The sequence below is a fragment of the Zalophus californianus genome, chromosome 3 (genome assembly GCF_009762305.2).
Source record: "Zalophus californianus isolate mZalCal1 chromosome 3, mZalCal1.pri.v2, whole genome shotgun sequence".
In the NCBI taxonomy this organism is placed as follows: domain Eukaryota; kingdom Metazoa; phylum Chordata; class Mammalia; order Carnivora; family Otariidae; genus Zalophus; species Zalophus californianus.
Genome location: NC_045597.1, coordinates 49,282,012 through 49,288,087, shown reverse-complemented (window position 1 = coordinate 49,288,087; position 6,076 = coordinate 49,282,012). Strand labels below are relative to the sequence as shown.

The 6,076-nt window shown below is 31.7% G+C and overlaps 1 non-coding gene across 1 annotated transcript; it reads right to left on the bottom strand.

Annotated features, from left to right (window-relative positions):
* Positions 1-215: 215 nt before the first annotated feature.
* Positions 216-322, bottom strand: LOC113921124. Its single transcript, XR_003519529.1, has one exon. It is a non-coding gene; the product is annotated as a U6 spliceosomal RNA (small nuclear RNA).
* Between the last annotated feature and the right edge of the window lie 5,754 nt (positions 323-6,076).

Sequence of the window (6,076 nt, the reverse complement as noted above, 5' to 3'; positions counted from 1 at the left end):
AGAGTAAGGAGAATGGGGAACAATGATTTAATATAATTGAATCTCTACAAATTAACTATATTTTGCTCTAATAAGCTTATTTGCATATATATATTTGCTGTTTTAACAGTTTTTAAGTGTAAATTCTATGCCATTAATTACATTCACAATGTTGTGCAACATAACCACTCTCTATGTCCAAAAATTGTTTAATACCATAACAAAAACTCGACTTAAATAATATGGACTACTTCATAAATTCAAATGATATTCTTGCACACGGGCCATGCTAAGCTTCTCTCTATTGTTCCAATTTTTGTAAATGTGCTGCCAAAGCGAGCACTTGAGTAGTTTTTCTCAAAATAGATTCCAAGTTAGAGCTTCAGGAAATCCACCAAATAGAATGATGGCATTTTATTGTAAATTAATAGTAAGAAGAATTTAGAGAGTTGTTGAACCACCTGTCCTTTGCCCTCTGCTTCATTCCAAATTCTGAATTGCCAAAATTCTTCACTCATTTTTATATTTCTAGGATTGCATAGCACAAGCTTGAGATCTGAAAGTGATGCAAAGCACCAATTTAGCAGAATTATAATTTCTCAGTCAGCTGGGGTTTAATGATTTGATTGATGTCATTATGTGACAATCTGTAAAACAAAGTTACACCTCACAGGAAAGGTATTACATATGTATTTATCTGCATATTTAAATTCTATTATATTTAATTTCTTAAAATTTGTATGTTAAATTTTGTTTCTCCAAGGTTTATAAAAATATATACTGGGATCATGGCTACAACAGTGCTATTTGAACTACATGAACATTGTAGTGTATAAGAACCCATTCTTTGAATATCTTTTTTAAGCTTGTATGATATTTAAGCATTCTTGTTTTCTTTTTTTTTTAAGATTTTATTTATTTATTTGACAGGGGGAGAGAGAGAGAGCACAAGCAGGGGGGAGGGACAGAGGGAGAGGGAGAAGCAGAATCCCCACTGAGCAGGGAGCCTGATGCTGGGCTCCATGGGACACTGAGATCATGACCTGATCTGAAGGCAGATGCTTAACCAGCTGAGCCACCCAGGCTCCCCTTGTTTTCTTGATAAATTTTTTCTTAAGTGTATATATGGTGATAAGCTCAAAGATTATAAAAATGAAAAATCTATTTTGAAAAAGTGGTGAAAAATATTTTTTCATGCTAACACTTTCTAATCATTTATAACCTTTTAAAGTACCTGTTAAAATAGAATATCCTTAGTAATAGATTCGAAACTATTCTTTATAGGTCTAGTTAATCATGTGTTACTTTATATGATGAAAAGTTATTGATTTTCACATTATACGTAATACGTCTTCCTGAATGAAATCCATTTATGTCTGAAAGTGGAATATGCATGGTAAAACAATACAATAAGTAATATTCAGCTGCTTTTTTGATAGACATGTTCCAAACAATTAAATCTTGAATTACAGCACTCCAAAATGCTTCCTAGTCGTGTATTACCTTACTTTATCTTTTGTTCTGCTTTCTTTATAATTTATCTTAGGGTTGATGCTTCTTAAACTCCCACATTCATCTGGTCCCAGGTCATGTGAATTCATTCATTTTTATTTCTTATCAGGGCCACTCTTTTTCGGTCTTCCTCTGCCCATATTACCACCCCCGCAAAAATAGTTATCTTTAAAATCAGTCATATCTATCAAATCATTATCAAGTGATCAGCAACTTTGGAACTTTCTATACAGTTCAGATGGTCTTTCTAGCATCCTAGGTAATGTTAAATTCATTTTAATTAAATATATCTTACTTTTCATTTGTCCTATATTTTTGAATAATTTTCAGCCCAATAACCTATAGATCTCCTCCTCTCCACCCCACTTCAGCAATATTGTCACCAAGATACTGCCAGGATCTTAGCTTGATCCATTTGCAAAATTTAAAATGTGGAATTTTACTCTCTGACCAAACCTTCATACCCGGGAGCATTCTTGTACTTCACAATATACTGGAAATTAAATGGGCTTTGAAGTTTAAATATAAGTTTTATATTTATTGACTATGTGAGTTTTGAATAATACTTAATCTCTGAGCCTCATTTTTCGCTTTTAAAATGAAAAGAAAATTGCTATATATCCCCCGGGGTTTATTTCAAATATATGTTTAAATATTTAATCTTTGACTGTAGTATATCCATTTTGATAATTGCAGAAAGCAATTATATATTTTTCTGTACTTTGAAAAAAAGTGTCAATAAGGTGAAAATACCACTTTTGGTTTTACACTCCAGATATAACTATATAGTAACTGATATATACGTCCTTAATTACCATCTCAGAGAAAGAAGGAAATTCTCTACCTAGGGCTATCTCATTAACTTGAGATTTTTTTTTTTTCTTGCCTGGAAGGGATTAGTTTCAAGATGATCATCTCTTTCTCTTGCATTTTTATTTTCTCACCAGTTTGTGGATAAGAAGAATAGGGTTAATAACCAATTAGAACCACAGAGAATGTGACTGGAAGATGTCTAATCCTGTGGCCTAAGAGAAAACACACAAGACAGATAATTAACACTGGCATTTATTACCCTACAAATATAATCATGTTTTGAAATGTCAAAATGTTATATGATTTTTACAAAGGTAAATAAATTGGTAACACAAAACATAGCCAGCAATTATTCCCGTGGCTAATTCTGTAGGATTTTTTGTTTAAAGAAGGAAGTTAATATGATCATACATTCAATAACTGAAGGGTTTGTCACAAAAATGGGATAACTTTATGTGCCATTTTGCCATCATTGTCAAAAGAGAACACAGAAAGGAGCACTGGGTGTTATACGCAAACAATGGCTCATGGAACACTACATTAAAAACTAATGTTGTAATGTATGGTGATTAACATAACATAATAAAATTAAAAAAAGAAAAAAGAAAGTAGTACAATGGCTTTATATTTGGGTAGGAATTCAAGCAGCCTCATTAAAAGATGTCCACAAGCAATCTTTGTATCATCAATATATGAAATTGAATGGGGTATTTAGTAACAAATTTTTATTGTTTGTATCTTTAGAGCTTTTTTTTTTCAGCTTTTAATAATGTAATTAGTGTCAATATCAGTCCATAGTTTAACATACTTTTTCTTTTGCAAAATATTAGCTATTATTTTAATTCCATTTAAAAATGAGCTCATTCTGAAAAAAAAATGAGCTCATTCTGTAAGTCTGTTGGATTTTGCAATACAGCTTTAGACAAAGCAACAGATGATTTCTGGTTCTTTAACTGGAAATTTGTCTCTAAATGTGTCCTCCTTTTCTACAACACACAATTTTCCAATATGTTCTTCAGCTACAAAAGCTGAATATAGCAAGACAACAGATTTTCACTTTATATTGTCACATTTGATTACTTCTGTTTCAAGTCTTGTCTGAAACTCTGACATACATATCAATAATTACTGTTATTCCTATTTAAAAGTAAGCAGACTTCAAAAGGTCTTTCTCTCTTTCTTTCTCTTTCTTTCTTTCAATTAGTGCTTTCTTAGGTGGTGTTTGTGTGCCACCAATGCAGCACATTGTTTATTGGCAAGAGACAGAAAGCAATAATTGGGAGAGCTAGAACAAGAGCTTGCTAAAAGAGTTTATCCAATATTTTCATAGACATCCGAAATGATAAGAATCCTTGCCTTACATTAATAGTCCTGACAAATCAAGGCCAAATCAAAACCAATCAAAGTGATACACTGGAGAAATGTAGGGATGGGTGCTACAACTACTAGTATGTGTGAAATATATTTACTATATTTTATAATAAACTTTAATTAGAAATATATTTTAAAGAATTACTTATGATTATCACGTTGCATGTAATTTAAAATTATTGAAAATTTATTATATGTTGAATATTGCATGAGGCTCTTTCTAAACATTATTATCCTCATTTATGTGAAATTAAGCATAATTGTTACGGTAGCATACATATATTTAATTAGCAACTGGGTAATGATCCTGTTTTATCATTAGTAGATTAAGATTTATTTTACTGAAATTCTAAGGAAAATAATGAGTAAAGGTCAACCAACCACTGATGAAATAAAACTTTATCAGTGTCATGTAAAATGAAGCCTATCTGCCACTCTCCAGAATGAATGAGTTGGTCAGTGGGTGAGTGAAACAGTAAGCAAGGCAGATTTACAATTTAGTAAAAATGTCTTTCTTCCCAGAACACAAGAATCTGCACCTAGAACCTTCACAGCAACTCACACTGGAAATCTATATTTATACCAATCAAATAAAATCAAGAAAAAAACAAAATCATCTTGATATAGAACTTTCTGTATAACTGACGCAATATTTTCACTTTAAAAAGCATTTTGTTCTTTTATTTTTTAATGTAGACAGAAATACCGTTGAAGAATTTTTACTACTTTAGTCAGTAGAGATGCTTATTATGTTGGCTTCTAATTTTACTCTAGATTAATAAATATGCCATCATTCATTGCATCACATTGTTTGCATCCCAATTCATTATTATAAATGTGTGTTAGTAGATTCACCAAAATTATTAACCTTTAAACACTAGGATTGGAGAAAGTAGTTATCTTTACTGCTTTAAGACATTCTGGAAGTTTTAATAATCTCTCTATGTCGTTGTAGGGAAAATTTGGTAAGTTATTTATTTAATATATATAGAGAGAGATATATATAGATATATATAGATATACAATGTTTGCTTAATTTATAGTCACTTCATTTTAAAAGACTGCTTAGGTTTTCAGTCCTCAGTGTCAACGTTAGGCTATGAAACCCAGAATGTTACCTTGGCTCAGTGTCCATGGAGACAAATCCCGGATTCCACAATAGCAACAGGATTTATATGGCACTATTCCTATAATGTATCACTTTGGACTTAATAATATTCTGTAATGTAACAGGAAAAAGCTAAAGTACCAGACTACTCAAATCCATGTTTAAAAGAATAGAATTCAATTTATTCTGAAAGTATAACAGTAACTTATTTTCAAATGACATAAAGAAAGCAGCGGGCATCAGATAAGTTTATTGCTATTTGTGTGAACTGTCAGGAGAAAAGAGAATTATCCAGTTGAGCATACTGAGAGACTTATTATCACACACAAATCACTCAGTTCAATACAGAAAAGCGCTCAGGATCATATGTCAAGAAAAAAAATTGGAAGGAATCAAGATGCTTGCCTTCCATTCAGAATATTTGAGTTTTGAGGGACTTTTTATTAATCATTCTCATTTTTACACTCACATGAATGCACACATGTATACACACAATCACTTGCTAATTAAGTCACATTAATTATTTTAAAGCAAAATTGTCATATTTTAATATCCCTGATCACAATTTTTAGAGGATTTCCTTTGTTTATTAAGTAAAAAACAAAAACCAAAAAACTAGGTATGTCATTAAAGGCCTTTGTAGTTTATTTTTTTTTGAAAAAATTTTTTAAAGATTTTATTAATTTGAGAGAGAGAGAATGAGAGATAGAGAGCACGAGAGGGAAGAGGGTCAGAGGGTCAGAGGGAGAAGCAGACTCCCCGCTGAGCAGGGAGCCCGATGTGGGACACGATCCCAGGACTCCCAGGATCATGACCTGAGTCGAAGGCAGTCGCCCAACCAACTGAGCCACCCAGGCGCCCTGTAGGTTATTTTTTTTTAAATTTTTAAAAGGCCTTTGTGGTTTAGACTCACTTTTATTTTATCTTTCAAAATTATTGGTCATTCAATGTGTATGGATCAATGAATTTCTTGAAAGTCTATGTAAAGACAAACCTAGAATTCAAATACAGTTAACATTGATTGAGTACCAACCTAGTAGCCTAGTCGTGGGCTAGGCATTTTAGCATATGATACCTCAGTAACACGCCTAACAATCTTACAAAATCAACCATTGAAATCCTAGAAGAAAGGAAAGGAAAATAGTCCTTGAATTTTCCAGTTTAGATTTTTTTTTGACATTTTATGTCCCTTGCCTTTTGCTTTCTATCACAATTAAATTGTAGATTATGACCAAATTTATTTTTAGAAAATTGGAAGCAAATGTATTTTAAATAGGATGATGATCTACTCTT